Source organism: Dermacentor silvarum, chromosome 1 (genome assembly GCF_013339745.2).
Source record: "Dermacentor silvarum isolate Dsil-2018 chromosome 1, BIME_Dsil_1.4, whole genome shotgun sequence".
Lineage (NCBI taxonomy): Eukaryota > Metazoa > Arthropoda > Arachnida > Ixodida > Ixodidae > Dermacentor > Dermacentor silvarum.
The window spans coordinates 76,055,764-76,065,315 of record NC_051154.1 but is presented as its reverse complement, the minus strand read 5'-3'; the positions used below and the strand labels follow the sequence as shown (position 1 = coordinate 76,065,315).

At 50.0% G+C, this 9,552-nt stretch overlaps 1 pseudogene; it reads left to right on the top strand.

Annotated features, from left to right (window-relative positions):
• The first annotated feature begins 311 nt into the window (after positions 1 to 311).
• Positions 312 to 491, top strand: LOC119437810 (U2 spliceosomal RNA; annotated as a pseudogene).
• Positions 492 to 9,552: the final 9,061 nt, after the last annotated feature.

Sequence of the window (9,552 nt, the reverse complement as noted above, 5' to 3'; positions counted from 1 at the left end):
GTTTCTTTCCGCCTCGCGGTCCTGGTGCGCAGCATGCTTACGCTTGGCGTCCGCGGCCCGCTCATCGTCGGTGGTCAACTTCCGCCGCCGCCGCGCCCATTCCCTTTTCTGTTGACGCCGTCGTTCTCGGTAGGCACGCTGTTCTTCTTCAGACCGTACAACACGCGGCCTACCCATTTCACAGTCACAGCAGAAGAGAAAAGGAGCCTACGTAGAGCATGACGTCGGGAGACAGAAGACAACACTCAGATTGGTAGGCACGAGTTTGAATACGCGGGATGGCGTACACGTGTATGGGGCGAAGCGTAAACATGGCCGACGCTGGTCAAAGTGTAGCATATGTTCTTATCAGCTTAATATCTGATAAGGGTTGTATTTGGACCCAAGGTATTAAACTTATTTTTGCAAGTTGGCTGAGTGCTTGAAGTCTGCTGCACCTCTGCCGCGGGTCGGCCAGGTATTGCACTATCTTCGAGATCGGCCCACGTTTTTGGTCTACTGACACCGATCCGCTGGAAACTAGCCACATACAGCTTCCCTGTAAAAAAAAAAGCAAAGGAAATATTGGGAGTAACCGGGCCATAAATTCGATTTCAGCACAATGTTTTCTCATGTAAGAGGCAAGAAGTATAGGCAATTTTTTTTTTTTTTACGGTGAAGCTATCTATCGCTAGGATTTATTCGTGGCGTAACGTCGACAGAAAACGATCATCATCCATGGCTCATACTCCAGTAAGGCAGATGATGCAAGCACTGAGCAAAGTGAAGCGAACAGTGCATACATTCTTTTGGAATAACGCACACAACATACAGAACAGCGTACGTTTCAATAAAGAACAAGCGTAAAACAAATACCGAACCACATAATTGATGATATATAAGGTGCTCCTGATAACAAGGCGGAGCACGTAGCGCTCACCCGCATCCGTTTCAAATCAAATCAAATAAAGCTTTATTTCCTCTTGAAAAAGGACGAGGCGGGACAAAAAGCCGTGAGTACGGCTTGACAGAGGTCCCTGTCCCCTTAATTTTCCCTTAATTTTTTGCATGGCAGGGTGCATAGAAGATACATAACTGATACATTGCACATAGCAGAGAACATATAATATATTTGTTTTTAGAATTCCCGGTAAAGATTACTGTTGTGCAAGCTGTCGGCGCTGACGCCACCCTTAGACGTGGGGAGTAACGTCGCTTGCCTTTCGTATGTAAAACAACTAGCCTATCAACTGATTTCAATGTTGTTCCAGCAGCGCTATAAGGGCGGCAGCGTGTTGCGAAAATTACCATTTCTACCATTACTATAAATTACCATAACTACCATTACAATAAAGCCATAAAGGATTTCATACCGCCCTCAGCAGCTGTAGTGGTGGTTGTCAACAGCTTCTCTGGACATCCACTTTCGCAGGTGCGGGATGAGGTGCAAATTTTTATGTTGATTTTACCCAGAAATTATACATCTGTCAAATTGTGAGGAATTAATCGGTGAGCGCCCTGACCTTTCTAAAACCCCCCACACCATACACTCTAAGAAAATTGTCGGGGAAAACGAGAGTAAATGAACAGTTAGTCTTGAAAAGGGTGCTTTCGTTCATGAAGGGACTAATAACTGCAGGAGCTAGCGTGTCGTGTGCAAATTTCGGAGGCTAAGTGTTTAGTACCTGGTCGGAAAGAGAGGAACGGGAGGATGAACGGCTACAGTGACTCCCCACGCACTCCACTGTTTTCCCCCGTGTCGACGAGTGAAGCGGCGAAACGGTATTGTCTGTGAAAATAAAAACAAAAACAAAATTTAAATATATTTGAAGTTTGTGCACTGTCTCTTGAACTACATGAGGAGAGGACTTTCCTTCTTCGTGAGAAAATTACGCGCCATGCCCTTTATGTGCACACTATGCCTGAACGATACACATTACACGCGTAAATCATTGATGGACTGACAGAAGTTTTTGGTCAGTGGTACCTAAGTTGCTACCGTTCCAAGGCGATTGCAAACTTTAGTTAAGCGATGTGAAGCTCAAAGCGACGTCTCTGCCGTCTTGCGTGCCCCGTTTCCGCTACACGTACATCGCGTAACGTCTCTGCAGGTTATATATGCCTAAAAATAGTCGGGAAGCTTTCTTTTCGCAGTTCCATATATGCGTGCAAGTACACGCAACGCTAGACTCTCCCCGCAAAGCATTCACAAAAGTGGTGAGTCTCTTTTGTACTTCCGCACCTGCGTTGAGATGCTTAACATGCTACCAACATTCTGTCCCGTCAACCGAGCTGTCTTGGTGTATCCTGGTTAAAGTACCTGACTTGTGAACGTGAAGATGCGAATTTGAATGAAGCCCTCTCTTTTTTTTTTATGTAAGGCATTTCTTTGCCTAGTCAGAGCCAAGGTCAAATACGAGGCAGTCCAAGGTGACATAGTGTGTCGCCGATGCCACGGCGCTATGCTGCCACACGCCCGCTCGCACGCCGTTACTGGCTCGGCTATGTGGTCCGATATGCATAGGCTCGTTTATGTACAGGTTTGAGATGAAAATTGAATGAAAAAATTGAATTGAGAATACCAAAAGCGTATTGTGAATCACGAATTTCCAACGCATCCTAGTGATAAGCTCCATAAGGTAAAGACAAAAAAAAAAAAAAAAAAATCATCGGCCCTTCCAATCCGTGCAGATGGTTAACCAGAGAAGCGGAAACATGCGGCCCCGGTGTTTATCATTGGGTTAATCCCGAGGGTTCGTTAAAGTATTTCTCAATTATGAGGTTACACACACGTTCGGCTGCGACGGAGAGAACGACGCCACTGACGGTATGTCCGCAGTTTGCTGTTGTCGCTTGCGTCCGATGTATGGAGTTTGCTCGACGGCGTGGTTAGCAGCATTCGCCCACCATTGCCGCTTGCGATTCTTCGAAAGTAACCTCCAAATTACGACGACACAAGAGAAGTGAAATTCTAGGCTGGAATGATTAGCGGCAACGCAGCCAGCTGCGGAAGCAGACGACGACGCTCGAGACAATGCTAATGATGGTAGTTTTCTGTGGACAGGCAATTTCGCCTAGCCGGCGCCTCCTCTATTTTTATTGCGATAGCAATTATATGGACACTTGAACCGGATTTCTGCCGTCGGCGTCGTCGTCGCCGTCGTCGCCGCCGTCGTCGTCGCCGTCGCCGTCGCCGTCGCCGTGAGGTTCCCTATAGATAAAATCTTCGCCGCGCGCCGTATGCCCGAGAGGAAGCGTGCGGAGACGCGCGCTATCACGGAGAGCGAACGCACTCAATCTCCCGCGCGCAAGCAAGGAAGCAGGAAGCCAGCGCCGGAGGGAGCAAGGGGGGGGGGGGGGGGGGGGCGCACTTCTCTGCCAACAACCGCGCTCGTCGCTCGCTCGCACCGTCTCTTATCTCCACACGGCTCTGACCTTTAAGTGCATTCGCCGCTCAGTTTCCGTTGAAGCGATAGACCGCACGTACCTTCGCCCGCTGCGGCGTATGCTTGCTGCCAGCGTTTTGACAGTCGTTGTCTGCTGTCATTCAGTGTGATCTCTTCGTGTTTGTGCGCGCTCACACCAAGCTTGTTCATTCAGTTCGTAATAGTCGGGTCACATTTTCCAACGCACGCTACACACGCAATGCTGCCCGGATCGACAGTGCAGCGCTACAGGTGTGTCCCTTCGCACGCGCTGCCCACGGGAAGCGCTTCTCATCAACACCACCGTTTCACACGCGCCTTCTCGTGGTCATCGAGTCTCTCTTCATGTCGGTCTACTTACGCCGCAGCACACCTGCTTACTTAATCAGCTCATGTTTACTACAATTCATATTGCTACCAAAGCCGCTCACCTTACTTCGTATGACATTGCTGTGTTGCTATCGCATTCATTGCTTCGCCCTTAGGGCGAAACTGTGACATTTTTTTTCAATGCCAGTGCAATCGCTCGCTCCGCAATGGGAGTAGTTGGTGCGCCTTAGTTCAGTGCGTTGCCGCTATGTGACGCTACCCAGAGGGTTACCATGCGTCACCTAGCAACGCTTCGCCCCACCTGCGCCGCCCGCCCCAAGCCTCGCCACAGCTGTGGGTGCCGTGACGTCATCGCACGCGCCGCATCGTTTCGCCTTAAAAGAGTGTACTAGAATGGGGGAGTGGGTTCAGCGGAAGCCTTGACAAGCACCGAGGGTTGACAGTTGACAAGAACTTGATTAAAATGTCCTGAGGAAAAAGATTGCAGGGAGCCGAAGGGCACACCAATCAAGTTGATGGCTCCGCCCATGACAGAACCGGAAGGTGGTGGCCCTCGGCGTCGTCGCATGCCCTCTGGACGGCCTGTTGTGGATGCGTAAAGTCCGTGCTTTACAGTAGGGCATCCCACTTGGGCTTGTCGTGACGAAAAGAGCCCACGTTAAGCGAGCAAAGCCAGAGCACGTTATCGAAAGAGCAGTACTCATGCCCAGATTTGGAGCACGATTGCGGGAAGTTGGAATCTAGGAGATTGAGTGCTCTGGGGGTGAGGTACGATCTCGTCTGTAAGAGCCTAAACGTGACAGATTGAGCCCTGTTTAATTTTTTGGGTTAGGGGGAGGGAATTTCCTCCTACTGAGTCTATTGGGATGTGACCTTTTTAAAGCTATCCTGTGAGCGAGCTGGACCGTTAGCCCGGGCGCAGTTAGTGAATTCACGTGCTAGGCAGTGGGCCTGCTCGTTTGGGTTGCTATACCCGCTTGATTAACTACTCCGTCTACGTGGGCCGGAAAGCAGGCGATGTGGTGACCTCCTTTCTCTTTGTCCGAAGTACTTTGCAGAGATTTATTAACTACGCTAGCCGTGTGCTTAGATACTGTTGCCTGTAGCTTTTATAAGAGCGCCGAGGGTGATGCAAAAAACGTTGAGATTGCGGCGGCGCTGCCGTCGCCTTACTTTGAAGCTGGGACCAATAAAGGTTGGCTCTTGCGGTTTCGGCAGCACCCATTGGCTGAGGCGAGCTCACGGGCTGAGTAGCTGGGGCCTTGTGGCTGAGCGCTCGCCACGGCTGCGGGAGGTTGTGGGTTCTATTCCCACCCCTTCGCCGGGGACTCGCTGGTTCAAATGGGCACAAGCTTATCCCGGCCTGGTGTTCGGCTTATCTCAGGGGTTGATACGCTTGGGAAAGGAGCCTGCGCCCTGAATTGCCGTCGAAACCCTCGTGATCACAAAATCGATGCGCCGCTTGCATCGTTGCCGTTGCTATTTCACCATTTTACTGACCACAGGTAAGTGGGGCATTAAATCACTGTTTCCGCCACCGAGTATCAAAAATAGATGCAGCAGAGTGAAACGTCTGTCAAAACTCCATTTTGTGGGGGTACGGTCTCCGATGCGACGAGCGTCCGGCCGGCGCGCAGGGGCGCTCATTCAGTTGAAGGCGATGGTGGCGCCACCATCTTTTCAATAAAAAAAAGCCTCAGCGGGGAGCCCGCGTTGGACCCACTCCCACAATCTAGTGCACTCTAGCCTTATCTTGCCGAGCGATGATATCACCGCGCCGTGCGGAGTGGTTGCAGCGGTTCCACTCCGCACGGCGGAGTGGAGCCGCTGCAACCACTTATGCTGGTCCCAGAATCCGTGGGACCAGCATAATTTTAAGTGCGAAGCAGTTTCGGGGCCCGGGCTGTCGGCGTCGCGTGTGATCGTCGTGATCACGCTCAAAAACAAGTGCTCAAAACAGGTTCAAAACAAGTGCAGAATTGATCAAAACCGGTTCAAAGTAAACTAACATGATGCAGAATAATTTAAAAGACAGGAATTATCAAGCATTAAGCGCTATAATTAGTAGAAACTCGTTAATAATGGTTCTGAAACGCTAGACTGGTACCAGCGCAGCGCAAGCGAGGGCGCCACCACCCCACAGGCGCTTTGCCTCCAGCGTTACTCCAGCACTGGCGCATCACTTCTTCACACTTACCCAGGTTTCGCGTTAGTGGAGCTGCATTACCGCTGGATGTGAACTACACAAGCGAAGGCTTTGAGCAGAATTGGAGCTACATTAAGCGCTGGATTTGAGCAGGGATTTGAGCTGGATTGGAACTGCATTTGAGCTACATCCTGCAACTGCACGGAGTTGCCACAAATCGTCCGACCGCAGCCGAAGCCAACGGTTGCACGCTGCAACAGTTTCGTGTGATTTTCGCGCAACGCGCCGTTTCTCTTCTCTCTCGACCGTCTGCTGGTTGTTCATTTCGTCACGCTATAGTTTCAGCGGTTTCGAATCCTCTGTACCCTAACATTAAATAAATAAATAAATAAATAAATAAATAAATAAATAAATAAATAAATAAATAAATAAATAAATAAATAAATAAATAAATAAATAAATAAATAAAAGCTCCCGAGTCATTGTTTTGCTTTACAAAAATTACACCATAATGTAGAGCACTTATATTAAGAAATACGCATGCCCGGAGCATGGCACTGCCCGCTTGATCACCATAGGGCTATTTCTTTATTTTTTTTTAACTACACCTTCTACACGAGTGCAGGTATTTTTAAGGCAGTCGCGATTTTTTTAACTGGCACAGAAAACGTGTAGCTCCTCTAACCTAGAGGAATCCTTTTTTTTTAAAACAGTAGTGTAGCACGAAAACTAGGCTTTCTACACCGCAATTTTTATGAGTGTAGTTAAGAGATGACCAACAAACAGGCTGGCGTTGCAAACGCTAGGCGCCATTTTTTCTATGACTGTCGGCACTGATATAGCGACGATAGTGAAGGTACGCTGCAGGCACGGGCAGAAAAACACTGTCGTGACTGTGTCGCCGACGGTTATAGAGGAAGATGATCTAATCCTCCAAGAAGACAAAAATAACTTGTGCACGGATGGTAAAGGCTGTTTCAGGCTCCACGCTGTATTGTATGCATAGAGAAGGTATCATCGTACGCTACACATTGGCGTTGTATTTAGCTGTAGGCTGTCCAGATTTGTTGCTGAAAGGAAACTCGTACGTTGGCTTTTAGTTTCAAGCAAGGGCCTATACGCAGTCATGCGATTTTCGTCGGCTTATGCAGTAGACGACGCGCTGTCTGCTCTGATTGGCTACAGCCAAGTTAACCAAATGCGGTACACGACGTCATAGTCTGTGCCCGACACTACACACGTCTCCACGATCCTGCACGAGGTGTAGGATCGAAAAAAAAAAAAAAAATAGCCCCCGTGTCTCCCGTGGAAGGCCACGCCGTTTCGTGGCCACTGCCCGCAGTCGCCGCCAGAGGCGCCACGAACTACGCGGCCGTAACGGCCATCCCACCAGACGAAAGCTTTGCGCAAACCATGGTTATACGCTCCTCCTCTTCTCTGAAGCAAAAATGCACCATCGTGGGTGAGCACATCCATTTTTTTTTCTTTTGAAGATAGCTAACAGACTAACCTGGCACGCAGATGGAGTAATTAGACTAATTTCCAGGGTGTCCAACAATAGAGGAGGGCTCAAAGAAGACAACCTTCTCAGGATTTACCACGAGTTCCTAATGAGTCATGTAAACTACGTTGCACCTATGCACAAATGGCAAGTTCACGAGAGAAGGAAACTAAACACGCTCATTCGCAAGAGTATAAAGAGGGTCCTTGGCCTCCCTATGCGTACTAACAAAGAGAGCCTCATGAGCCTAGGTATTCACAACACCCTAGAGGAAGTGATTGAAGCGCAGCAGACGGCGCAGCTTGCTAGACTTTCGTCCACCATCGCGGGGCGAAAAATCCTTGAAGGCGTCAACATCAATCCCATTTTTGCGATGGAACGCAACACGCAGCTGCGAAATCACACGAGATCTTACATTAAGGTTTCTCCACTGCCGAGGAACGTACACCCACAACACAATACAGGCAGAAGGTTGGCTAGGGCCTCTGCACTCCTGACACACGCACACGCACACGCGTCGGACGCATGTTCCGTCGATGCCGCTCAATACGAGCGTTCCGCTAGCAGCACCTCCCGCTTTGCGGCCGTCTCCTGTTGACACCAAGGGCCTGGTACTTTCGGCCGCAGCAATCATTACCTCGTCGCCCGGTAAGGCAGAACAGCTAGCCCTAGCATTAGCGCTATTAGATCCAAGCAAAACGGAAGCCTACACATACTCGAGATCGGCAGCCAGAGATTTCGCATCTGGGGCCGTCTGTAAGCAAGTTGCCAAGATACTCGAAGGAAAAGTACTTGTGCATCACACCATCACCTGGCTCCCGGCCCATGTGGGGTCGAAAGTAGGGGGGCTTGTCAACGTCAACGAATTGGCCCATGCTCAGGCGCGAGGTCTCGCTTGCCGCGCCGGGCTATCTGGGGCCGGTGCACCGGGCGGGGCCCGCGACGGGTCTGGTCCGATGGTGGGGGACACGGAACACCGCCCCCCCCCCCCCCCCTTTAGGGACATACTCTCCACCTTTAACGAAGTCACAAGACATCATCAACTTGCTCGCAGGGCATTTCCGTCGCCCCACCGAAATCTATCACGGCCTCAATCGGTTACGCTTAGGTTATTACAAACGCACTCGTATCCCAGCCTCTCGATCTATAGTCGTTTCGCGGAGGTCTCCCCTTCGTGTCCCGACTGCGGCGGATACAGCGATTTTAACCATATGCTCTGGGAGTTAGGACGCGGTTTCTATGTTATTTACAAGGTTTAATACTAATTGCACGAGACGGTAAGGTTTCAATGCGCAGAATTTCCGCTTTTCTGTTCATTTTTTTTCGCGTTTTTAGCTATATAACAGAGAGCTATGGGAGTTGGTGGCTCTAACATGAACTTCTAACAAGAACTTCGCGATCGGGGCCGATCCGGATCGGATTTCTCGATCGCGATCAACAGTGGTCGCGGCTGCACGATCCATCAGTGCGGATCGAGGTACTATCGTCTGCTGATCTTCTGCAACACTTAGAACTGCATATTGCTTTGGCTACAAATGCAGATTTGCAAAATATTGACACGTCAATCCAGTGCATTTCTCTGTCTAGTGCTGTTCCAGTTTGCTTGCACTTTATTTTGCGCACCGCGGAGGATTCGGTGGGGAGAGACGAAGACGACGAAGAAGAGCTTACAGCTCGATCGGAGCTGTTCTGCTGGTTATTGGCCAATCCCCCAGAGTGGGTATGTGCCACTAACTCCAAGGCTCTACATCTACATCTGCTGTGTGACCGGTTGTTGCGTGGGCGGTTATTGCCGTGAGGAATTGGTGGAGGTGCTGGGTTTCATCCTATGCCCTAATTTGACCTCCCGACGCTTCAATTCCCTACCACCTTTCCCACGATTCCGGAGAAAAACCGGGCACTTCGCCACAGCCGCCGCTTGCAAGGACTACCTCATGAATACGGCCCATTGAGCCCAGTAAGAATGTCAACCACAGGGGCAAGTACAAGTCATACGCAAGAGAGCGACACAGTCCAATCCACTTCTACCCCGAGTGTCGTCTACGCAGCGCGTGTTCCGAAGTCATTTCATGGTGACGTGATCGAGGACGTGGAGGATTGGCTTGAACACTTCGACCGAGTCCCTGCAGTCAATGAATGGGATGACTCTAAGAAACTGCGTTACGTATACC